The following is a 27,364-nucleotide window of genomic DNA, read 5'->3' as shown; positions in this document are numbered from 1 at the left end:
TGCAGTTGCTATTCTAAGTTTCTCTGTCATTTTCTCTCTGTCTCAATGTCTGAAGGGCAAACCACACAAGAAGACTACTCAGTGTTATGAATAAGCATGTGGAGCCCATCCCTGAGAGATGGAGGGAGAAGGAAACTTCAGTTCTCCAATTCTCAGGGCCAGGATAAAAATTCCTTGTCATGGACTCACAGGATAAGGAAATCTGGCACTTCCCTATTTTTTACCCATCCATCTGTCTTTATGTTTGACCTCTGAACTTCACAGATGAGAAAAATGGCAGATAAGTCCTCTGAAACCTGTTCTCGCCTTGGTTTGATTCTATTTCGTGCGTGGTTCAGACTGGCCAGAAAGAGATGACTGCAAAGAGGAGGTGATATTTACTCTGAAAATGCTTTGGTTCTTCAGAGTTCAGTGAAGGTGTCCATGGCCTCATGTCTATGGTGTCTCCAGGGGCAGGATGGAGTGTGGAAATCACTTAGGCCCTGAAGTGAAGGCAGAAATTCTGTGCTGTCACAGGACTGAGTCAAAATACTCCCCTTGGGTTTTCGAGTGGTTGTTGCTGCTTCTTCCCTTAGTCTGGCTCCTGAATGCAATGTGTTTTCTACTCATCCTCCTGTGTTTCACACTGATCCTGTATCCAAGGAAGGGGAAGCCTGGATGGGGTTGCACCTCTCATAGCTGGTGCCCTGGAGGGCCTGACCAACAGAGCTTGAAACTCTGCTGGTTTGAGTGGTGAGGGTCCCTGCCTGTGGATCCTGTGGTCTTCTTCCTTGTGCCCTTTTTTGAATCTGAGGTTCATAGGAGTTGACCTAAATGGCTTGAGGTTTCTGCAGGGGGCTGATGCCCTTGCTCAAGTGGCTGAGGTGGCTCCTCCATTGATAGTGCCTGCTGCTGCCACAGTCATGTCTGGGTGTGTGCAGGCTGCTGAAAAAAGTGCCCTTCTTCAGCTGCCTATTAGACCTGACCACCGTGCTGCTCCTCTGCCCACCATCCCATAAGCATTTTACTGACCCAGCCCCTGCAACCGTTGCTTGGGATGATGACCTTGAGGTTGAGTAGAGTCCTTTAAAGGCAAAACTGCCAGGCGAGTGTGCTTGGTGTCTTATCTCCTAGCTTCTTTCTCAGTGCGGGGGCTGGAAGGAGTCTGAGTATATGAAAGCCCCACTTCCAGCACTGCTACTATTGACATGTGACACATGAAAAACCAAGAGGAAGGTGGGGGTTCTCTCTGGCATAGCTTAGGATGGCTGGAGCACCCTGGTTCATGGTGCTTGGCTGATAAAGCCCTCAGAGGGATACCAAGAACTGAGGATGTGTAGTATGGAGGAAGAACTGGTACAAATGACTGGTTGCTGCAGAAAGAATTGGAGGGACATTAAGGGAGCTGCTTGGGACAATGCACAAAAAAAAAAAAAAAAAAAAAAACCAAAAACAAAAAACCAAAAAAGTCATTTGAGTTCTCTGGTTTGGGCTTCCTGCCGAGCAATTCACAGGTTCACCTCCACTCTAGCCTGAGTGCCAGGCCCTTTTTTTCTGAAACCATATCTGAATTCTGGATTCTAGAAGATCTGTTTAGACAGTTCTTCCCTGGTAGCAATTCCAGATAACTGATTCTTCTCAAAAGCTTGGACGAGCATACTGGTTTGTAATCTAGTGAAGGGCATCCATTTTCATCTGTCTTTTTGGGTAAACATTCTTTAGTCTCAGGCTGAGATATTGGTGTTCTCCTGAGGAGCATCCAGACCCCAAATGACTCTGCCTGAGGCATTGTGATCTCTGGTTGTGAAACCAAATCTGTGTTCTAGTATGTCTATTTTTTTGGCCAGTCATTCTCCATTAGTTATACCCGGGTATGGGTTCTGTTCAAACAATGCAAGGTTTTGACTCACGTTTGAAAACTGTTCTCCTTTGTTGGAATTCTATTGGTTCAGAGGAACTTGGCCCACCCATCTCTTAGGTATCCTTCCAGTTTAGCCCTATATCAATTATTTAAGACCTTGAGGGATTCAGAGGAAGTCAGAGAAAGTAGAACTTTAAGTAGAAGTACAGATGCTACCAGGAGTTTGGCCTTTCTCATAATCGTTTTTCCAAATATGTTTGATTCTGAGACCCTGAGTTTTGATATATGGGAAACTTTTGGTCTCTGTTATATTCATGTACTCTTGTTTCTTCATTATCATGGATGGCCACATTTCTGAAAATCCAGGGAGCCCCTCCTTACAAGTCTACTTTTCACACTCCCTCCAAATTCTTGAAGTCTTCATTTCACCATCAAGTCCGTTGGGTGATGTCAGTGGAGTAACATGAGAGGAAAATTATGTTGGATTGTTCTCAGGGTCAAGCCATGAATAATACCAAATGGTGCTGCCACCTGGGTAGAGGACAACGAATCAAACACAGCTACAGAGGATAACATAGCTATATCAGCTGACAAAAATAAAAGGTAGAAAATGGAACATCCTTTCAGTTTGAAGAGAAGAAAAATGGATTCTAAGTAGTAAGGCTCAGCTGGACTTCCCTCCCCTCAAATGTATTTATTTAAACTGACAGATAAAATTGTATGCATTTATCATGCACAGCACAATTTTCTGAAGTATATGATAAATATATAGGTTGTGGGATGGTTAAATGTAACTCACACATGCATAATCTCATTTAGTTATCATTTTTGTGTTGAAGAAGATTTTTAGTAAAGAAACACTTTCCAGTTTTTAAGAAAACATTAATTGCCATTGAGGGGATGAGAAAGAGATTAAGATGTTTTAGAAGTAGTTAAAGCCACCAAACAAAATTTGTAAAGTGTGACATATATTACTTAGAAATCTCCCCCAGAATGCCTGCCATGGGACCAGTGGAAGATATTTACAAGGGACAACCCACAATCCTTCATAATATCTAGACACTTTGGCAGTATAATTTAAGGTGTGTGTGTGTGTATGTGTGTGTGTGTGTGTGTGTGTGTGTGTGTGTGTGTGTGTTATGTTTTGATTGTGGGAGATTTCTGGAATGTAGACATTTTTTCATGTTGCTTTATGGTGGTTGAGTTCAAACAAGGAGAATTCTGAAGAAGAGATCAGTACAACTTGTTAGCCTCCAATTTATCATCCACCTATACAAGATTTAATGGTAGTATTAACCTGTAGTCTCAAGAATAATTATAGTCTAAAACAAGTCCTTAAAGCAAAGAGATGAAAAGAGCTATATAAAGGGAAGGCTGTCATGAAATAGCAATTGCACAAGCACGAGAACTTTCATCATGTTGAATAAGTATTTTACTATGGGATTCTTTTTAAAATTAAGGGGCCTAGTAAGTTGGTTGAAAATAAAATATGTATGATTAGCAGGAAATACCTTGGCCCAGAATAGTTGGAAATGAGTGGAAAAAGGAAAGAGAGGTGTTTTTTTTTTCTCCCCCTGCTAAGTCATTACCAGCTTTAGTTCACAGAAAAGTTATTTCAAATACTTGCTTTGAATTACTGCTTTGAGGTCTGCTTTTAATTTGAACAGTTAAATATCGTATTCATGCCAATGAATCTTTTTTCTTGTTTTAATATCATTAAGAAGAAAGCTTTCTTGGCCACAGTGAACAGTGTAATTGCTTAAAAGAAGAAATATATAACACACATATTTAATAAAAGCCTTTAAAACTATTTCCTTATGTTGGCTAGGCACCTGAGTTTATATGATAGGCTTTTAGTTTTTAAAACCAAATTACATTGAACCATATGGAACAAATCTCTAGAATAAGATTTTAGCAAATAAATAACCTCTCAAAGCTCTTTGTTGTTGAGCTTTTTGTGGTTGTATGTGTTTGGGCTGTGGAGTAATTTTCAAGGATCTTTTATTTTGCTAATGCAATTAGAGTTAGCCACACTCCATATAAACCTGAAAAACCACTAAGAAGAACAAGATAGGGGTCATCCTAAAGCTTTGGTAATAAATTTGATAATACAAGTGCTTTGAAATTTTTTTATATTCAGATGCTTCCACCAACTGGAAAATATTTGTTTTAATTTAAAGTGAAATGAAAAGTTTTTTAAAAAAGAGCGTGAATTGCCACTTTTTATAGCTCAACAGATTGCTGTCTGCAGGCACAGCATTTCCTACTGCTTATAACTAAAAAGAAATGAATTTGGCACTTTATCTGTTTGATGAGGGATTGTAGTTGAAATTGTCCTATGAGACACCAAGACACCTGCCACATAGCATCCTTGGCTGTCTGCCTGGACAAGGCATATTTCTCAGTCAGTGTGAAGGGAGCAAACCAAAAAGCCACCTGATAGAAGTAGGTGGAATATTCTTGTCAAGACAATGGACTTTGTGTCAATGAGAAATGGGTTGAAAATTTTACTTGTGTAACTTTGACCATGTTATTTAACTTTTTGAAGTTCTTCCTTTTTCACCTGTAAACTAAGGATGACCATATTTGGGTCCTATGATATTAATGTGGAGACACAAAGACCAAGTGTACAAAAGGAGTAGAGACATTATAGCTATTATCACTTTTTTTTAAAGCAAAGTTTTGGTGAATTTATAATTTTTGATCATTGATAACTTTTGACTTTATGGCAGCTGGCTTACTTTCAAACTTTTCAGCAAAGATGTCCTGAGTAAGGATACCAGGGAGGGCGGAGGGCAGAATCCCAAATGGGAAATTTAAAGTCTTTAAGTTTGTCTTAAACACTTATGCATATTTTGCATTCTCCTCAATGAGAGAATTAAATTATTTTATTAACAAAATCATTTTTGCGTCTCAGATTTTCTTGTAATCTGATATTCTGGTGTCTCTGGCTCAATGTTGGGCCTAAGAATGGCCCTTTTGGGACATGTGGGATAAAACACTTGTACGTCCATAGAGTGCTTTTTAGTGCCATGTGCAAATGATAGGGGAGCTCTTTCCCTCCGATGATCTGCTTCATCCCAAATTGAAATACAGTCAAGGTAGGTTTTCTATTTCTAGATTATTCTCACCATTTTAATTTACATTATTAACTCATTTGGCTGAGGAATGGAGAACAATTAGATGGGGGTAGAGAATGGGGAGAACGAATTTCTATTCTTTACTAAATGTTCACTGGTAAGGCCTGTGCTCCTCTATGTTGCTCTCTGTACATCCTTCTTTGGGAGTTCATCATGGAAACATTGAGATAGGTCAGGAGAATTGCTCTGGAGATTATGGTGTATGCTCAACAGAGGTCGCATGCCATCTTAGGAATTTCAGGAAATTTGTGGATAGCTTTGCAGAGTAAGAAAGATGGAAGCTAAAAAAAATCCTTTGGGAGGCTGGCAATATAGACAATTGGGTCATTTGATCAGGTTACGGGACATTTCTCATAAATAAAAGTTCACAATAAAGAACAGCTGTGGTTTGTATTGGCTCTCAACTTTCGGCCATCCTGATAGGTTAAACAACTATTTGACTTAAAAGTAAAACTTCCACTGCTTCCCCTGCTAGCCCCAGTCCTTCTGGCCCCGTAAGCTAAAACACACAGGCTGAGAAACTTGCAGAGGTAAGATGGCGCTTGGAAACTTGGACTAAGCCCAGTGGTTGGGAGGGAGGGAGAGGGAGACGAACAGGGAGAGGGAAAAAGGAAGAATAAGGACAAACTGTGATGGTCTATTTATAATTTTAACAGAGAAAAAGATTGAAATCAAAATGCTAAACCATCTCCCAATTGTCTGTTGAAATTTTATTCAGTAGAAACAATGTTTGTTTCTGGGGCCCCTGAGTGGGCACTTTTCAGTTCATAGACACAGGCTACTCTCATTTCAGTAATGAGACTGAGTCATGTGCTTGCTGTGATCAAAACTTCACATTCAGTTGAGACTCTCCCTCCTCAGCTGCATCTTGCTTTCTGCTAGGGTCTGCACTGGGAAAGGCGTGCAGTTCATCCCTCTCTCCCAGCTCCTAGCCCCAATCCATTAGCTCTGAGTTCTGTGCCAGGTAAGTGGTTAAGTAGTTGCTGGGGAGGAATGGCGAGGCTATGGGATGCTTCTTTATGTTTCTGGGCTTGGAAAATGATTCAAACCGACGCTTGTTCAAGCTCAGGCATATGATCAGAATGAGCTTTTGCTGTCCAGGAGGCACTCTTGATGAGATTCTCAGAGGTCCCCTAACTCTGGTTTCTCTTCTACGACAGATCCTGTGCCCTAGGCAAATATGGTTCTATTCAAACTGGTCTCGAAGGACATCTTCCACAGAATCCAGGCACTTCTAGACTCTGCTGGGGCTGCATTGCTCCTCTAGGAAGCCCTGTTGTACAGAGCCCCAGATGGCCCCAGGCCTATCCTTTCCCAAGGGGCCAGTCCCTGGGAAACATTCACACATCTATTTGCTAACAAACTCTGGCTGATTCCAGCAAGGCAGCATGGCCTTGGCACTGTCACCTAAACAGTGTATCAGCCCTTTCTCTTGTACCCCAGATTATAGATCGTTTTCCTCATTATTTTGGTAACTCAGTTTCAGCTGAGTTAGGAAAAGTCTTCATCCCTGTTATATATAAATCTGTTTTAATTCAGTTAGGAAAAATAAGCAAACTCCCCATAATAAATAAAACTAAAAAAACCCCATAAATATGACACCAAAAGGAAGTCATTGCAACATGTTTAACTTCCCTAGGCAGGTAACCTAGCACTTAGAGTTTGATTTGACCATAAAACCAAGTCCGTACAAAATCGGTGTGAAATTGTCATAAAAAGAAATGAGCTTTAAAACTGTATCAAACTCACATCTTGAGCTTTTCCTTTAACAGTAATATTTATAGGTTTGGTCCCCAATCTGTAAGAGATGGGAAGCAAACTTTTCCTGTGATATCTTTGACTTTGTTGAACAGACAGTGGGTAAAATGCAGGTTTGCTTTAAAGATATATGTAGCAGGACTCCCTGTTTGAGCATGAACTGTGTTTACCTCTGGGATCCAGCGGGTTTAGATGTGTCTGCCAGACTCCTGGGGTTGGACTGCCCAGACTCTCTGAGCATGAGACAGGCACTATGAGGCTTCCCAGGAGACAAGGGTTCTCAGGGGAGAAGTGTCAAGTGGGCAAGCTTGAACGAGGAGTGAAACCTCAGCCATCACATGGGGAAGAACAATTCTGAGCACAGCACGATGCTGCCATTTGGATCTGTCCCCCCAGGGACTCAGGTGTGAGTCCTAGGGAGAGGGAGGTTGCAAGTAGAAACTGCAAGAGCTATTTTCACTAAAATCTTTGAGACATGGAAGATTCAGGTGACCTCAATACTTGAAAGCCTGTTAGCTCCCTGAATCTGCTTTGCTAGAAAAGGCAGGCCCTCCTCCTCTGTCTATTGAGAATGATGCAGTCTGGCTTGACAATGGCCTAGTGACCCCAATCAGGACAGTAAGCTTGCAGGGGGTGCTGATTCTCCTCAGGTTCTCATCCTACCAACCCTCGCTGCCCCCACTTCTATATCCAGCAGTAGATTTCAGCAGATTCCATGTGGCCACTACAAAGTCAAATCTACTAGGAGTCTCTTTCACCAAAAGAATTTCCAGAAATATGCATGGAAATGGATTTTAAGACTGTTATACCAAGTAGAGAGGAGCACAATTATAGACTGGGCACATGTGCATTCACAAGATATTCTTCCGCTTGCTCAAAACTGGCTTTAATAATGGCCCATGTTAAATTTAGCTGAAAGGTCAGATTCATTGATATAACACAGCAGAAGAAATCTAGGGACCTAGCAGGATAGGGGGCTGAAGTGCCCATCTTTTGTGACTGTTCATCTATCACCATTAGTTAGTCTTCTTGTTCCAGCCCCCAATTGCCCCAGGGAATACTCCATTCTTTAAGGGAGTATTGAGAAAATACACCAGCATCTTTGCAAAGTGCTGAGAAGTTGTTCTCTATAGACTGATGATGAATATGGAGATGCTGATACTGCCACAGTGACCTATTAGAGCGAGGTGGCAAAGGCAAGGTGCAGCATGTGACCTCAAGAGGTAAGGTGGGTGTGGCATCATAACAGGTACCCCAGGCAGAATAGTGAATAGAGAGGGGTGACTCCCAGAAATCTTTCACAGTGGGTAATGCAGCATGGACATCCTAGAACTAAGATAGTCTGCTGAGGTCCTTCTTCATCTGTAGAGCTGAAAAACTCCAGATTTGGAATGCAGAATCACCACATAGAGACACCAAATCACTAAGCAAATTCCAAGACTCAGCTGAGTTAGGAAAAGTCTTCATCCCTGCTAGTTCCATGACTTAGTACTTTTAAACAAAGAGGAGGTTTAATATCTTTTGATGTCATATTCTAGCCTTCCTCCAAGGGACAGTGGCTGTTTATCAGAGTTACTGTGATAAAGAAAGGGAGACATCCTGCATTCTTCATGTTTTTTGATGGTTGCAGATCTCTAAAACTCGACTGGTGGTATGGTACTTATTAAAGAGGGACTACCATTGACTTCCATTCGGTCTTTCCATTACGATGCTCACATTCTAAAGGTTAGGGAGGCAATGTAGAGATCTAGTTCCTGGGTTTATTTATTCTAACTACATACTGAGTAACTGATTTGGGGTAGGGCTATGGACAGTGGCTCTGAGCCGAGGATAATTCAGGGGCCCAGACACCACTGTGGTACATTGGTTAGAATGGAGATTTATGGAAGTCAAAGGAAAAATGGAATTTTGGGTGAAGTCCAACCCTTAGTGGGCTCATTATGTCAGTCCATTGGCCTGGGAACATGCACTGTGGTTATTTTCTTGGTGGGGTGGTAAACTGAGTCATCCCATAAATTGATTAGGATAAGAGAGACTTCACTTGATGGGGAACTCTTCAAAGTGTTACAGCTTAAGCAGAGAATGACTTGGAGAATTGTGTCCAAATATAGCATATGCTGTCCTCCAAATGCAAATAAACTCTTCTTGTATGGGGAGGACCAGGCAGTAACTTGGTTCCAGGTCAGTGCCATTAGATCCCTTCCCTCCTGGAACAGACATTAACCCTAAATATGAATTTGCCTTCCCTGAGTGCCATGATTCTGTCACTACAACCATCCATGGACTTATGTGGCAAGATTTTTTTTTTTTTTTTATAAAGTGAGTCCCTAACATTGCTTCTGGACAAGGGGGAAGGAAAAGCAAAGCAGTGGGTGGATGTCAATGGAAATTTCTGACTTCTACCATGTATCCTATTAACCTGAAGCAGCAAGTTTAAAAAAAGAGTGGATTGGCCATATTGAGAACTCATATATAACAACTGTTGAGAGACAACGTTGGGAAGTTGGATGACTCTCCTATAGGATCCTCTGATGTAGTCAGTAACATAGGGTGTAGTTTCTCTATACACAGAATTAATGGGGTAGAATGACAACTTTTATTATTAACATCTAAATCTGATCTCAAAAAACATTATTGCTCAAACCCACAGATTTGAGCTTTGCTGGATTCAAGATTTTATAATGCAAAGGAAAACTGCTTCTATTAGGGGCATCATGACAGGCCCACTAATTGAACATTGAGATTTCCATATGGTTATTAGGCTCTGCATACCATTGGGTCAATGGGGAAAAAAAAGATGCCAGTGTGTTGTGGAATGTTTGATAGAGCCCCAAAACTCAGGAATCTGACACCAAGTACTGCCATGTAAGGTGGTAAAATGTTATGGAGGAGCAGGGAACTCTACATAAGAGAATACAATATGGTCACTAATAAATGAAACACATTTCCTTTTTCCTCCCAGGCATATAGACAGGCTATAATTCCCAATCTACTTTGCAGCTAGATGTGACCGTATGACACATGTCTATCAATAGGTTGTGAGGAAAGTATTATATGCAACTTCCAGGTCTGTTGTCTAAAAACCTCCCTTATAATCCTCTGCAATCTCTTTCCTCAGAGGCTGACTGTGAATAACCCCAGGGCTCTACAGAAGGACAAAACTATAAAATGAAAGGAGCCGGGGTTTCTGAAGGACATCATTATCTGACCTTCTTTGAGTTTTACTTAAAAGAAAAATCATTTGCTAGGTTAAGCCACTTTAATTTTCAGGTTTTCCTGTTACAGCAGCTGGCATTACCTCAACTGATTGCACACCACTTCAGAGGATGATTTCCTCATCCATCAGTGGAACTTCAGAAGAGAGCCTGGTCACAGCCTTTATGCTGTATTCAATCCAAGAGGGATGCATTGTGGATGAGGACATACAAACAGCTAGAGACTACAAGGAGATCAAACACAGGGATGGAAGAGGCTGAGCTAGAGTGGATCTCTCACCTTGGAAACTGTAGGTGTGTGTTGGATGTCTGAAAACTCATATTTGGCTCCCATGTGAGATAGCACTGAGGCTAGTGAAGGTGGGTCAAGGGACACTATAACTGGGAAGACAAGCTTTCTTCATCTCTCTCCTCTTTGCACCTGGTGATGAGGAGTTATAAATAGAAGACTGAGGGGAGGAAAGAGGGGAAGCAGCCTATCTACAATCCAGTCTGGGGGAGGCCAAGCTGAACATGACTACCCTGGGCCATAAAAATAACAGAGCAACCACAAAGTTGAGGAATTTTTCCAGGATAGCATTTATAGGGTGGGAAAAAAGGTTCAAGAGAGCATGAAAGAATGTAGCAATTGCAGAAAAATAAAAGCATGCCGCGTTCTGTTCCACACAACTTAGAATGACAATATTGTTACACGCCCCTTTTTTTCTACTCTCTACTCTGTTTCCAGATAAGCACGGAGAAGAGTTGGAATGAATCCTGGCACTGTTTTCTAATTGTGGGGAAAATGAATTGATATTAATAAATAAAAATGGCTATTTCTTCCTGGCAGCTGGTAGCTTTCTGAGAAGAGTGAGGTTTTCTTCTTCTTTTTTTTTTGTACCGGGGATTGAACCCAGGGGCACTCAACCACTGAGCCACATCCCCTGCCCTATTTTGTATTTTATTTAGAGACAAGGTCTCACTGAGTTGCTTAGCGCTTTGTCATTGCTGAGGCTGGCTTTGAACTCGTGATCTCCTGATCTCAGCCTCCTGAGCTGCTGGGATTATAGGCATGCGCCACTGTGCCCAGAAAGAGTGAGGTTTTCATAAAGGTGGGGAATTCTTGAGGGAGCTGCTGCTCATGGGGTATAAAGTGGTGGTGTCATTTATACAGCGTCATATTTTCTGCTCCAAGAGTGACCTGAATTATCTGTATCACAACACCTTGTCTTTAAGTGAAGGTCAAGGTGCTTCAGAATGCTGATGTTGGTGGCCATACTCCCTTAGTGCCATACATGCATCATTGCTTCTCATCATTGATGAGGTGCAGCTGCTTCCTCTTCACCCCAAATCAAAGAACACACAAAGCTGGCATTTCCCAAATTGTGTTCCACAGAACCATTGTTCCTTGGGATATTTACAGATGCTACAGAGGAAAAAAAATTGCTAAGGTCATATAACTTGGGTAAATCAATATTCAACAAAGGGGAATAGTTTTTTCCTTTATCACAGGTCTTCTCAGAGTCTTTAATATGCTAACGTGTGCTGCAGATCTCATGACAGTGATACAGAGAACAGAATCTCACAGACTTCTAAGTCCAGGGACTTTCTTTTTACCCCAGATTGTCTTGGAGGATTGAGGGTTCATTAGTCCATACTTTGAGACCTGCTGGTCTAATTCATTCCCTGCTTTGCAGAAAAATTCACAGGTAATGAATTGATATGAATAAAAAGAGAGAGAGACAGTGAAATCCTGTTCATTTATCTAAAAGACCATTTGAAGAATTGTCTGTGTTAAAATTATGGGCTTTTTTCCCCCTGGACTAGAGAGAAGCCAGACCATCTCTTGATAAAGCGAAGGCTGGTAAAACTGGAAAGCATGTTTCATCCAGCGCCAAAGAGCTGTGGGTTCCTCTGTGACTCTTCTAATATATAACCTTTGTGCAAGTGGGCTTTAAAATGAATACTGTGCTTTTGCCTTGTCAGAGTCTTCACTTTTCATCACATGCACCACCTTTAAACTGCCCATGAGGATAAAGAGAAGTAGTCCTGGCAAGTCACATATTTTGTTACAATCAGGACAAAGCCTAAATTCACCTTGCTTTTAAAGTTGGTTTTATTAACCATTCATTTGCAAGTGTGTATTTCTATATACTTCTAGGAATGGTTCTTAATACCATTTCATGTCTTTATATCAATGTTTTCTAATAAGCTGAATTTTATTTTTAAAAGCTTCTAAACATAAATGGAGAAATAATCTCCCACTGAAATAATATGAACTAGAAATATGGATTGGGAAATAATTTAAAGTATTCAAGCAATAACTAAACAACTTTTCGTTATTTACAAAATAGGTCTGAACTTGAAACCAAGATATCTACTTTCTGTTTTTTTTTTTTTCCCCTGTATTCCTAATAAGTTCTGTGGCCCTTGGCAAATTTAACTTCTCTAGTCCTTGGTTTCTTCAACTGTAAAATAAGAGGGCTGGAGATGTTCTCCTCCAGGGACATTTCAAGCTATAAAATTCTAAGATTCTCATACTATTTCTTTTAATATTTCCACATCTACCAGATTTCAGTATATCTTTATCATTGTGATGCCCTGCAGAGGAATGGTTATGATTTCCAGAACCACACACGCATGGTGCATTGAATTAGATGCCCTAACTGGCAATATCATCCCCATTATTTTATAAAGGATGAATGGGCATCATTTTTTTTAGCTATCAGTCAAAATTGTATTTTGGCATTTGGCTACTTAAGTGTGTCATTTTTCTCTTAAACCTATATAGAGAAGTAAACATATGATCCAACACTCAGACTAGCTTTTAACTTCTGAATACCTTACAATGCAATTAAGAGTAAGATCAAAAAGAGGTCCACAACTCTGGAGCTGTGCCACCAAATACAGTAGCCCTTAGCTACATGGCCTATTGAGAACTTGAGATTGCAAGTCTGAATTGGGATGTGAACAAAATATCAGATTTTGAAGACTGGGTGCAAAAAAAAAAAAAAGAGTGAAAACGTATCATTAGTAATTTTAAACACATTGGTTGCATGTTTGCAATGATATTTTGAATATGTTAGGTTAAATAAAATATATTATTAAAATGAATCTTACTTCTTTTTACTTTTTAAAAAACGGTTACTATTTGCAATTACATATGTGACTCATTAAATTTCTAGTGGACAGTACTGTTCTAAGAAGGTCTGTGATGCTAATGAAAGTGAAGATATTTTAGGTTATCAACATTATATTTCAATTATTCTAATTTATCCCCATTGAGGTATTAATCAATATAAGCTGCTCCTAGTATTTAAATAGGCTCGGCTCTAAATTTTTGTGTTACTTTTCTCTCAATTAAAATGATTTTCACATTGAAACAATATGAAATAATACAAAGTTTTTATATTGAACAATTATGAAAGACTGGTTAGTTTCCCAGCTCAGAGCTGAAGCTTATTTATTCTTAAATGCAACTAAAATTTTGCATGTAAGCAATTAGAAAACAGTATTATTTGCAGTGACAGTAATTTAACAAGCAAAAAAAAAAAAAAAAGAAATGTTTTTGATTATTTTGATTATTTATGCTTGGGTCAATCCTGTCTAACCAATGGTGAAAGACAAGATGAATATTTTCAATGTAGTTCTTCAGAGGACTTTGGGGCATTTCCAAAGATTTAAAATCCTTTCACGTATGCTATTTTTATTTTGAAATTTATGATTTTCATTTTTTTAAGTCATGTATAATCCTTTCAGTGTCTTATTTATTGCCATGATTTCAGTAATTTGTTTTGAATGACAATAGTAAAAACAAAACTAAGCAAAAACAGAAAAAAGAGAGAGGAGGGAGGGAGGGAGGGAGGGAGAGAGGGAGAGAGAGAGAGAGAGAGAGAGAGAGAGAGAGAGAGAGAGAGAGAGAATTTAGAAAGACAGTTCTTTCTGTCTACTTTCAAGGGGACAGATGAACTGAAAGAGATTGACTTGGGTTGGGGAAAAGTAGGACAGCTTTGGGGTGAGAAGGTATGAAAATAGGGTGGTCCCTTCTATGCCCGGCCTTAGTTTCTTTGAAATAGCATTTTGCAATGGACATATTTTAGTTCTCAGTCAGAGTGCATACGGCATTCTGCTCAAGATGCAGAGCAATTCTTCCATTTGGTTGTTTTTTAGAATACTTAAAGTGCATAATACATCCTGATGAAATTATCATCAGTTGCCACTGTCTTCTGATTGTTCCCCAGATTGAAAATTCCTTAAGTGTAAAGTTTTAGGATAATGTAAAAAATCAATGTGTTATTTTCATAAAAGTGAAGCACAATAATATCAGGACAAAGAAAGACTTAAGTGGTCCTAATTTCAGAGTTTACCTTTGTTTTCTCCTTCAAATTTTCATTGAGGGAAAGAACCTAAAGAGAAAGAAATGAACATCTATTGAGTATCTTCTACACACCCGTTTTTATAGAAGGAAATTAAAAATCTTTGGGATATTAATGACTGCAACAATCCTATCCGGGTGTGAACATTATCATTTCCACTGACTGATGCAGAAACCGAGACTCTGGGGTTTCAGAGAAGTTGAATAAATGGCCCACTGTGAATGATGTAAGGGTCAAGAGATTTGGGCTCTTTTGACTGAGGAGCTCATTCTGTCTTCCTGCTCCTCCTGCTTGGTCTTCCAGAAAAAAACATGAAAGGAAGAATATGACACAGGAAAGAAGAATTGAGGATGTGAAACCTAATTTTACACACAAAGAAATATTGGGGGAAAAAAAGGTCAAATCCATTTTCTTACCTCTATCTCAAAACTGAAAAGTCAATTTTTAATTATAAGGATACAATTGCCTGGGGCCAAACCATCAAAAATGCTGAGTTCAAGGTTGGAGATTAAATATGAGAGAAGCTCAGATTTATCACTATCTGTGAGGAATAAACCTGGATAGAGACTGGAATCTCCACCTCCAGCCTGCTCTGACCCGGGTATAAGCCATGTAAAACATGATCTCTCTGGACAATAAATATATAGCTCATGGATAATGTGGTTTACAGCATATGTCGTATATTCTAGGGCACTGATACCATGTGGGAAACATTGTGGCTCTCATCACCTGCTGACATCTCCATCTACCTAGGGGCACAGATCTGCTCAGGCTGTACAACATCCTGAGACCCTACCGAGAGCTCCATTAGGCGTTGGGATAACACAGATCCTCTGACTCATTCTTTTCCAAACAACCTATCTCCGACTGCTAACCATTTATTAAACATTATTCCTTATGCTTACCTGTCTTGTTCAGCTGCCTTAAATCCTCTCTGGAACAAGGCAAGATTTAAATAAACAAACTGGGTTCATTCATTCTTAAACACACTCTCTTGCCAAAAAGCTATTTCCCCGCCCCTGCATGTTCAAAGATACAGGATGGCTAAATGGCAATGTATTCTTAAAGTACAAACCTATGTGGATTTCCTTCCAAAATGAGATAAATTTTGCTCTTTACCATCTTATCAGCATGATTTCACAGTACTCCCTAAGCATCAGGAATCACATTGAATAAGGCAGACACTGGGATGAAAGACAGTTAGAGGAGAGGCGGTACATGGGGACCCCCTTCCCCATTTAGATCCTGGGCACAAATAATGACATAAAATCCCTGCACGAGAGACCATATTTTCAAATTCTGCTGATCAAAACAGGTTCATAGCCAGCACACTCAAGTTCAGATGGAGGACAAAATGACACTGGGAGATGGGGGCAGGGATCCCTTCCAAGTAGAGTGTTCCTGTTGATCCCCCCTAGAGTTTCAGTAGATTAAAAGCAGCAGTGCCAGCCAAATAAGTTGGAGAGAGTTGAAAGGTGTTTGAGGCAGGATGGAGCATGTGGCAGAGCATGTGGCAGGATGGAGCATGTGGCAGAGCATGCACCTCTCAGAACTAGGTAGATCACATAGAAAATCACCTCCCTTTTCCTTGATTCACGTCACCAGAATTCACATTGTGTTCCTGTCACTTCTTAATTAGGGAAGTATATTATGACACTTCAATGGGTCATTATAAACTATAACTGAAATAAAGTTGAGTGATTTGTTTCAATGAAAGACACCTTGATTGAGATGGTTATTAGCAAAAGATAAAGTGTAATGAGAATAATTGGTGTGAGCACTATCATTATTTAGTATTGTCTTCAAATTTTCCTGTGATTAAACAAAATCATTTCCATTTAGCCAACCGAGTATAGAATATAAAAATCATTTGCCAAAGTATAAAATTGCTATTTATACTCAAGCTATTAATAAAAAATTTGTACCTCATAATAAACTGTTATATATTTGCAGACATCTGGTTCTTATTCAAAAAAAACCTGACAAATATTTTCTAAGGTTCAAAAAATGAATGGCAAAAAAAGAATGAAATCCTTAGCAACTGAAAGCAAATAAAAATGCAAATATCAATCAAGTTAGTATAAATAATAACATAAATTGATACAAATAAGATAAACTAATGTCTCAAAATGCCCACAACTCCCTATTGGCTAAAGTAATATAAAAAGTGTAAAACACTTATTTTATAATAAATTCCATAATTTCCTTAATATTCTAGAATATGACTGCAGTATTGCTTCCTGCATATGTAGAGTACGCTCAGCTTTTGACCTTTCATTTTGACATAAAAAAAATCAGAAAATATGTTTGGAAATGAGATTGTCTTTCATTTGCTCTCTGAAAACAAGAAATTATTCATTTGGTTTCCATTGCTATAAATTACTCATTTGGGGCTTGTTTCTCTAAAATGAAGGGTTTATGCAGTCAATCATGCATATTCCGCCCCCCCCCCCACCCTTCCCCTCCACTTAGTCAGCTAGCTGCTTGCAGAGAAATCATACGAGTTGTCATTACAGAAAACTGGAGACAGAAGAATAGGGAGAAGAGCAGAAATCAAATAGAGGACAACTCTAAATGCACCATGATGGCGGACATCGATATGACTGTTGACTTTGAAATGAATCGCAGGATACTATTTCCTTACAAATATAGGGGCACAGAGAAACCTCTCCAATCACAAAACTACTCTTCTTTTGTTGGCTCTGTCATAATATATTGACCACAAAGTGGAATTTTTCTAATTTGGGGCTTGAAACAATGTCTTAAAAAGCAAAAAGGCAAAAGAAAAAAAGAATTATAAGCATAACTTATAATGCATTATAAGCATAACTTTAAACCTTAAAGACACCCTACAGTAGTAAAAACTTGGATTTAATGGGTGATAAGAAAATTTCCTTCTACTCCCTGGTTCCCTCAACTAGTTTCTGAGACTTGACAACTCATTCAGTATCTCAAAATCTAAAACAGATCAAATCAATCAATTGACTGATGATGTTAACTGAAGTGTGGCAGACTCCTTCCCCCACGATGGTGCTGGGAAGACCTTTATGTTGCACTTCTGTGGATAATAGAGTACTTGGATACTGAATGCTTTGAGCTACTTACACTAAAAGGACAAGAAAATAATTCTTACATAGCTCCAATGCATAAAGAGTATATATGTGTGTATATTTTAAGTCTGTATATATATATATATAATATATATTATATATATATATATAATATATATATATGTACATGTTTGCATGTATATGTATCTATACATAGATATGCATGTCTCTGTGTGCATATATGTATGTGTGCATATATCTCTCTCTATAAAATATATGTAATTTGGGCTAATCATCATTATAATAATAGAGGCCTGGATCCTATCAAAGAAGACAGGTATATCCTTTACAAATTCTAACTACATCATGGGTGGAGGGGAGCCACGGAAGAAGGAAAGCAAAAAAAGTAGAAGGGAAAGATGAGGGTGTTCAGTGATTTTTTAGTGAGGCCAGTGGAAGAGTGAAGATGTGATTATCTATTCACTTTGTCTTTCCTTCTCGACCTGCAGGGCTCTGCATGGTGGGTATTGGAAGGATAGCATGTAATTATTAGGAACTCTTTTGGTGGTGTTTCTCTGTGCCTATCTTCCCTGCCAGTCTTTGATAGATCTGCTAAACTTAAAACTATGACATAATTAGCCACATACATATACTCACTGTGATATGACTCTGAAGTTATGATACAGTCCATTAATTTTTTAAAAAAAGTCTTTTTAAAAAAATTGTCCTTATTGTATGGAAATTTCTAAATTTTCTTTTTGGTACTATTTTAGCATAATTTTTTTTTGGTTTTGTTACAACTTTGAACAACACTAACATTAATAAAGATAAAAATACACCTTTAAATATAACTATTATCAGGCTAGACATTTAAAATATGATAATTAAATTATGATATAAAGTGTAAGAAGTACTTTTGAACAGAATAGTGCTAGGCAAAAGAAATTTTGAGAATTTGACCATCACCACAAATTTTCATTTGCGGAACAGTCATCAGAACCAAAAATTCAATCATTCAATATTCATGGGGAATTATCTTCTAAATTCCTTTCATGTCCAAAACCTGGTATTAGGGTCTGTCCATCCCTGAGACAGACACAAAGTCCTGCATCCAGGGATTGCGTGCTGTAGAGGAGACAGACTCTGAGTGAGGGAATGATAGGAAGACCATACATTTTTGAATCATCTATAAGGCTCTGGCAGACAAAATGGACAAGGTAAAGGAATACTGATATCATAATTTAAATGTCTAGCCTGATCATAGTCATACTATTATCAGGAGAGAGTGAGGTGGTGAGTATTTTATATAATGTCACGGAGAACATCTCTGGAGATACTGAGATCCTGATAAATGCCAGTCACAGAAAGAGCTGGTGGAGGCTTATGGCAAGCAACAAGTGCCACAGCTGTAGAGGAAACAGATTTTCAGTGGTCTTAATAGAACAGGGCCAGAATAATAGGTAGAGTCTGAGGCAAGATGACTCTTAACTTCATGGGTAATAATAAGCTGCAATAAGGAAACAAGGTAAGGAGCAAAGTAAGGAGCAAAGTTGAGTGGTTGAAATGTTTTCACCGTACCTTTCTTCTTTTAGCTTTTATACATTAAAATATTACTTTTTGTATAAAACATGCTCCTTAAAATATACTCTGTGTGTATATCTGAATGTGCGTATGTTATATGTGAGCATATATATATGTGAATATATACTTGCACATGTATTTATACATGCCTATATATAGGCACATCCATATGTGCATGTGTGTGTACTTGTATATTCAGTTGTTCCTTGCATGGTAAGGAACAGCATGGCATAGTGGGCTTCAGACTCTCTGGTTTGCATTCTGGCTCTCCCGTGTTGCAGTTCTGTCACTTTCTAAAGGTTATTTAACCTCTCCATGCCTCAGTTTCTTCATCTGTACAATAGGGGTATTAAAGTACATATTTTGGAGTGATGTGGAGAAAATTAAATGAATTAATGTGCAAAGCTTTTGAGAAGGGATGGCACACAACACAAGTATTAGGTAAGTGTTGCTTTCGTAATTTCTTTGGCAAATAGCATTTTATTCAAACAAATAGAATATATTGTAATTATTGGTTCTAATGTACATTCTTCAAATCAACAATAAAAAGCCTGACTTGATATTTTCCATTGGCTCTGCATGTTCACGTTTTGAAGTAAGGCATTTGAATTTTCATTTCATTTTTGAATATTTCTAGCTTAGAGAGGAGACCTCTTTTGCTTCTAAATTAGGATAATTAAATGTTTTTGTTCCGAATGGAGGAGGATGAAGCCAAACACGTTTCTAAAGATTAAAGGTGCATTAAACATATTTCCACTTGAGGGAGCTCTAAGGTTTTCCGCAGTCTGGTCTTAGTGTCTAACCAACCCTGGGACAGGCACCCTGGCGCTGGGCTTGGGTGATGTGAATTTCTTAAATGTCCAGAATAAAAGTTTTTTTTTGAAAAAAAAATATGAGGTTGTAAAACTGATAATTATTATTTTTTTTTTTTTTACTGTTTTCCAGTTATGTATTTAATTGAGGGGAACAGAAACACTTTTTTGAGAACTTCAAACAGCTCAGCTGGAAGCATGGGAATTAGCATAAAGTGAAATATTTATGGGAGCTTAATACTGTTTAAGACTCATTTTCTCCTTGCCTTAAGACAAGAAGTCAAATTAGCCATTTCTAATTAAAGAGTTGGAAACAAAGTAGCGAAAGACCAGAAGTAGAAGCTAAATGGTAATGCCTAAGTTGCAAAGTGTGAAAAAGTCATTTGACTTAGAGGTCAAGTATGGGAAGATACGAAAGAATCCCCTTAGAACCAGAGAAACAAATCAGAGTGATTTGAAATATAATTAGGGTAGGCTGACTACATTCCTTCTGAAATGAATATTTTCCCCTTTAAGAGCAGAGTTCTAAAACTGGGCATGGTGCTGCCCCTTTGTCTCTTTCCGTTAGTGGCTAAGCAATAATTTCTTTAAATATGATTCATAGGAATTCTGCCCCCAAAACAATCATCTGGTAAAGATACCAAAAAAGGAAGAGATTCCCAAGGGCCACCAAGGAGTTTCCAGGAGTCTCCTCCTTATTTCTAAGCCACTAGGGAGATGCACAATGATTTGATGAAAATATCAATTGTATGCACATATTTTAGTTTTAATTGCATCATGATGGATCTGTTAAAAAGAGTTTGAACATTTGGCCCTAAATCATTATAGACTGAATCATATAAAGATCAAAATAAGGCAATGGAGGTTGCCATCCAGAAGAAAAGGAAAATAGCACATTTGAATATTCTTTCAACGAATGAGAACTATAATTAAAATATAATCATGTGATTAGAAGAAAATTAAAAAGAGCATATTGTGCTTTCTGCATATTCTTTATGTGCTTAGATTTACATTTTAAAGACTTTGTTTGTCTTAACATGGCCTTAAGCATTTTGCACAAAGATTCATATGGATCTTTTCATTCATAGTTTGTGAAATCTCCTACAATTGTTTACTCATTAATTAACAAATAATATTTTTAACAGTATAGAATACTGCACTGCTAAGCTTCTTTTGTATGTGTCTACAATTTCTCTGCGGCATTATTTTGATTTTGACTAAACCGAATGGATTTGTTGTTCTACTTGAGAACAGAATCAGGATTATCTTGCAGATGGTTTTTTTTTTTTTTTTTTTTTGTAATTTTTTTTTTTTTTTATTGTTGGCTGTTCAAAACATTACATAGTTCTTGATATATCATATTTCACAATTTGATTCAAGTGGGTTATGCGCTCCCATTTTTACCCCATATACAGATTGCAGAATCACATCAGTTATACATCCATTGATTTACATATTGCCATACTAGTGTCTGTTGTATTCTGCTGTCTTTCCTATCCTCTACTATCCCCCCTCCCCTCCCCTCCCCTCCCCTCCCCTCTTCTCTCTCTGCCCCCTTTACTGACATTCGTTTGTCCCCCTTGTATTATTTTTCCCCTTCCCCTCACTTCCTCTTTTGACCCAGCTATTCCCCTTCTCGGTCTATTCCCTAAAGACCTAAAAAGAGCATGCTACAGGGACACTGCTACATCGATGTTCATAGCAGCACAATTCACAATAGCTAGACTGTGGAACCAACCTAGATGCCCTTCAATGGATGAATGGATAAAAAAAATGTGGCATTTATACACAATGGAGTATTACTCTGCATTAAAAAATGACAAAATCTTGCAGATGGTTTTTTAATCACAGGTTCGTGTCTTTTCAAAAATATCACTCATTGTTTTCATGGAGGATTTGTATCTCTTTGCTTTAAGTTTCTTTCCTCATTTTTTATTAAGTACATAACTTCATGGTCTTAAACACCTTCAGTGACTTTCTTAAAGATGAAACAGGAAGATATGCCTGTTGAGGAAGCCTGATACTTCTGGATTCGTTGTTAATAAATAAATTGGAAATGTATTTTCATGGTGTTGAACATGAAGAGTTTAATATATACTCACAAATGCTGTTCATCTGGCCAGAGTGGTAACAAGCCAGGCTTCATTCTTCTTTTTTAAAAATTTTTGTCTGTGATGGCTACACAGACAATCTTGTGTATAGTCTGTTAAGCAATATCCATCATCCCTTAGTGAGTTCTGTCTTTGGAGAAGTCATCCACTGGACAGAAAGAACTGTCTCCCATATGTGCTGAGTTGATCTTCTAAGATTATACCCTAAAGTGAAACCTGAGTGAAACCCTGGAGGAACAGAAAGGCCTCAGGTTCTTAACTATTGATTTTAAACTGGGACTTCAGGGCTCTTTCTGTGCCAAAGACTAAGCAAGTTTTCTTCAACTGGGGTATTCTGCTGTGGGTAGGATCACTGTTATCTTGACACTGTTGTGGAGACCAGCCCTGGTTGCAGAGGAAATAGTATTTGCCAATTAAACACCAATGTAGTGTTCAAAGGACATGGAAGATAGGACTTAATTATGTAACAGATGACACTAGCCAATCTTAATTGTCATGCCAGGCTCCAACTCACTGTCCTGTTAATCACCAGCCAGGAGAATGGATAGTAGAGTACCTTCCATCACCAAGGGCAGGAAGCCTCTGGCCATGATTATACTGCTCCTTAATAGTCCCAATTAGGACCACCAGCAATAAAACAATGAAAACTTCTTATTTTCTGTAATAGTAAGTACTGGGAAATGTTTATTCAGTTACTGTAATTGCAGACAACTGGATTTCTCTTTGTCATAATTAATTCTTTTGCTAAGAAATCTTTAGGTGGGCCTCTAGTGCCTTTCAAATTCACACAAGTGTTTTCAGAGTTCTTTTAACATAAAAAATTAACCACACTTACTGGTTTAGCCAATAATATCAGGGGAACTGGAGACCTATAAAAGCTTCCAAATTGGCACCAGCCATACAGTCGTAACCGCGAAGCTGCCTTAACAACTCGTTGGAAATGCCTAACAGCTCCAGAGAGAAAATATTTTCCTGAGCCTACAGTTCCTCATCCTGTTTTGCTTTTCTGCAAACTTCACAAAGATAACGGGCAATATGCTTCATTTCTTATACACCGACCTATTTTGGTCAAACAATTAATTTCTAACCAGTGTGGTGACCAGAAGAGGGTAAGAGGTCTGGTCTAGGAACTAGAAAAGTACAGAATATGAAGTAAAAACATTTGGTTTGTCTTTATTGAACACCTACTAAGGGTCTGCCTGTATGCTGGGTGGTTTTGCATTTTTTAATGCCATATGGAAGAGGTATTATTTTCTCCACGTTACAGGAGAAGAAACAATTACACAGAGGTTAAGTGACATGATTAAGCATCCCACAACTTTGCTAATGAAAAAACTAGGATGATAATCAAGGTATGTCTGGCTTGGGATCATACTGTTTTCTAATTCTAAAAGTTTGGAATCAAATGCAGCTTTATTCTTTAGCTGATTCACCTCCTGAGCTTTGGCATTAGAGATCTATGGCAGGCAGAAAAATGGTTTCTCAAATATGTCCACATTCCAGTTTACGGAACCTACGTTACCTTACATGGGAAAGAGGACTTTGTTAAGGGTCCTGGGCTAGGGAGATTATCCTGGATAATTTGGGGGATCCCCTGTAATTAGAAGGTCTTTGTAAAGGGAGGCAGGAGGTTTTGAGAAGGAGATGTGATCCTGAGGTACAAGTCCATGACAAAGAGAGGTTTGAAGATGCTAAGCCACTGGGAAAAAGGAGGAGGGGGCCCTAAGCCAAGGAATGCAGGTGACTTCTAGAAGCTGGAAAAAACAAGGAAATGGACACTTCTCTAAGTCTCCAGAAAGAGTATAAGCATTCTGACAGATTGATTTTAGCTTTAGGGGACTTCTGACCTATACATCTGTAAGAGAATAAATTAGAATTTTTAATAAACACGAGTGTGTGGTAATGTATCAGCAGAAGGAAGAAACTACTGCTGGGTCCTGTCTTCCCTGGAGTCCTCAAGCTTCACTGTTCAGACATAGGGTGACTCAGTCACTCAAGAGGTGGGATGAATCGTGGAAGGGGCTTGGTGGCAGGAAGTGTCTGAGAAGGGCAGCAACATCCTGTGGCTGAGATGGGATCTATGATTGACTTTTTAGAGAAACAAAGTTGGAATTGGAGGTCACAGAGATGTGAATTCTGGAAGAACGTTGGCCAGAACCTTGGCCTGTGACATACAATGGGCACTGAAGGAACTGGGGTGTTCTGCCTCTGATGCACCCTGCGAGAGAACCCAGGAAGTGCTTCTGTCCCAGGGTAGACAGCAGTGACCTCCCCAAACTAGAAAGCTTACAACCCCCAAATATACATATTTATTTATTCAATTCAAGTATTTCTATGCACACCATGTAGTATGTGATAGTGAACAAACAAAAATACAAATTGAAAATATGTGTGATAATAATAATCACACAGGTTGAGTGTCTCTAATCTAAAATGCTTGAGATGAGAAGTATTTCAATTTTTTTTTTTAATTCTGGGCTATTTACATATACATAATGAGATATCTTGGGGATGGAACCTAAGTCTAAACACAGAATTCATTTGTATTTCTTATAGACTGAAGATAATTTTATATTTAATAATTTTTGTGTGTGAAACAGATTCACGGTGTGGAATTTTTCCACTTGTGCTGTTATGTGGGCACTCAAAAAGTTTCAGATTTAGAAGCATTGCAGATTTGGATTTTCAGATTAGGGATGCTCACCATGTATATAGAAGTTCAACTATTTTCCCACCACACTCCAGCAGATTGTCTTCCACATTTACTATGGTGCTATAGAGCATGAGGGAGGTTTGGGAAATGTGATTTCCTGGGTGGAGGTGCTCCCCCATCACATTTTCCTTTCATTGTTTTGCCTAATTACATTTCAGAAGGGAGAGAAGTGGGATGGCGTGAGAAAGCTTCTGGGTAGGGGAGTTGTGCACTTTGAAGTCTGTAGAGCTGGAGCACTGGGTCTTTTTTGTTTTTGTTGGTTTTGGTGCTGCGGATCCAACCCAGGGTCTCCTACTCAGGGTGTAGTACTCTTCCTTGGACTACACCCCTGACCCAAAGAGCCTTATTTTATTTTATTTCTGGTTTTTTTTTTTTTGATACTGGGGGTTGAGCCCAGGGGCGCTTAAGCACTGAGCCACATCCCCAGTCCTTTTTATATTTTTATTTTGAGACAGGGTCCAAGCTTGGTGCCTTGCTAAATTGCTGAGGCTGGCTTTGACCTCACGATCCTCCTATGTCAGCCTGCCAAGCTGCTGGGATTGCAGGCATGCACCACCATACCCGGCCTGGAGTATGACTCTTGTTTGAAGGGGCATGTGTCTGCACCCAAGGTGACATGCTGTGCTGGGAGAGGGGGACTAGCTTTCAGGCGGGAGCAGTTTCCAGGCTTTGCACTACTATGATCTGAACAGCTCCACCATTTTCATATGAAATCACAAGATCACATTTCTTCCTATTTGGTTCTGAGAGGCATAAAATACTCCAAAATCCTTAATTAGTTTCACAGAGTGATTTGATTGCATAATAATAAGAATTGTGGGATTTCATGGGCTCATCTTTCTTCTTCAAATGCCCAATTTTTCACAATATATTTGCGGTTCTAAACAATTTCTGAAAATAACAAAGATAACGAATTTGTGTATCTAATTTATAAAATCATTTTGTTCAAAAGGAAGATGAACCAATTGCTATCCTTCAGTTGTCAGGAAAGGGGTGGGCACATTGTGGGAAGTAGCAAAGGGACCAGAAGTAGAATCATGCCCAGGTCATCAGCTTCTCCTAACCTGCTGTGTGAACACTGTCAGGTTGCACAATCTCTCTGTGCTTGGGATAAAAGCCAGTGGTGGAGCAGAAGAGATGGTCATTCATATCCCATCCTAAATCAATACTGTTTTTCTAGAATGCTTAAGGGATACTGGAATGTGCTTTTCTGTGGTATGAGAACATTTCCTTTCAAATTCTCCCATCCAATGGGCTACTCAATTAAATCCAAGCCGACTTAATAAGTGCTTGACTTTATTTCAGGAAAAACTCTATTTAAGTGCTGCAAAGGATTAGGGTAGAACTAGAACTCTACATTTCTTTGCTAATTATATCTGGGGTATGTTGAACAGAGCCTGTATTTAGGATGAGAATTCTGGTTCATCTACTTAGTAGCTATGCAATTTTAGAAAAGGTGTTTAACCTTTGTACTGCTCAGGAAAGATAGTGCTTGCCATGCAGTTTTGTGAACATTTGCATATGGAACATAGATGGATATGTCTAGAATGGGCTCTTGTCCGTGTCTACAGCAATAATAAAAATGTCATCCAGCCCAAAGAACACATGGCTTAAACTCTCGGAGACTCTGAGGGATGATCTAAGCTCTCTGCATTTATGCAGTCTCTTATAAACACAAAGCCCAGAGTCATTTATGCATTAGAGCAGTTTGAACAGAAATCAAGCCATATAAAGTCATGATTACTAGAAAAATCTTTCACTGGACAACTCCTTAAACAAGGTTTCATGACCTTAGTACTACTGACTTTTGGGCCAGATATTTCTTTGTTGTGGGGCTGTCCTGTGCAATATATGACGTTGAGCAGTGTTCCTGGCTTCTATCCACCAGATGGAAGCAGCACCATCTCCCAGTTATAAAGGCCAAAAATTGCTCAAGATATTGATGAATGTTCTGTGGGGTAAGGGGTGGGGTCACCCTACTTTAGAACCCTTAGTTCTTAAAATTATTAGTTAAACAATGCAGAGGACTAGACTGAATTATACATATAGTGAGATTACTTGTATTCATAAAGACTAAAAATGATAGTGAGAGTGTTTACAATTTTGTCTTTAGAGCCGGGGTTGGCTCATGCCTGTAATCTTAGCCTCTCTGGAGGCTGTGGCTGGAGAGTCACAAGTTCAAGGCCAGTCTCAGCCTTGAACTTAGTAAGACCCTGTCTCAGAAGAAAAAGATAAAAAGGGATGGCAGCTTAACTCAGTGGTAAATCACCTCTGGGTTCAATTACTAGCACTCAAAACAAACAAACAAACAAACAAAACCCAAACAAAAAAACCTTGCCTCTGGAAATTTTGAATTTATCATTAGTTATCCATGTAACTTTAGATGACTAACCTCTCAAAGTTTTCTCATTTGTGAAATGAGGATAAAAATCACACATGTCCATGGGATTGTTGTGAAGATTAATGAGGTTATTTCATGATCCTGGGCCTACAAAAGGATTAGTAAGTGTTGATGATTGTACTTTTGTTGTTGTTTACCACACTACCACCACAATCATCATATCACCAGCGATAGACCTTTCTCAATGTTGTAAGGCAATATTCCTCAATAATAAAGTAGAGCTTCAAAAAGATAATTATATGGGTAAGTACATTTTTTACTCCTTTATAGAATTTCAAACTTCAATCTTCTTAATGCAAAGCTCATCGAAATATCCATTTTTTTCTTTTGACTCATTTATTCATTAGTAATGATTATATTGGACACAGTTAAATATGCATCTCATCCA

The 27,364-nt window shown here is 38.7% G+C and overlaps 1 protein-coding gene across 2 annotated transcripts in view; it reads right to left on the bottom strand.

Moving 5' to 3' along the window:
* Positions 1 to 27,364, bottom strand: part of Cdh6 (cadherin 6) — a 119,280-nt gene that overhangs the window by 63,935 nt on the left and 27,981 nt on the right. The window contains exon 1 of one of the 2 annotated variants that reach the window (XM_071612629.1): positions 14,300 to 14,340. The exons of the other annotated variant lie outside the window; for it this stretch is intronic. The gene's annotated coding sequence lies outside the window, so the exon portion shown is untranslated. Of the gene's footprint in view, positions 1 to 14,299; positions 14,341 to 27,364 lie in introns of those variants that run through there. 2 annotated transcript variants of the gene reach the window in all.

This window comes from Marmota flaviventris, chromosome 5, assembly GCF_047511675.1.
Source record: "Marmota flaviventris isolate mMarFla1 chromosome 5, mMarFla1.hap1, whole genome shotgun sequence".
Classification (NCBI taxonomy): Eukaryota; Metazoa; Chordata; class Mammalia; order Rodentia; family Sciuridae; genus Marmota; species Marmota flaviventris.
The sequence above is the reverse complement of the archived record's forward strand: the minus strand, read 5'-3'. Positions and strand labels throughout refer to the sequence as shown.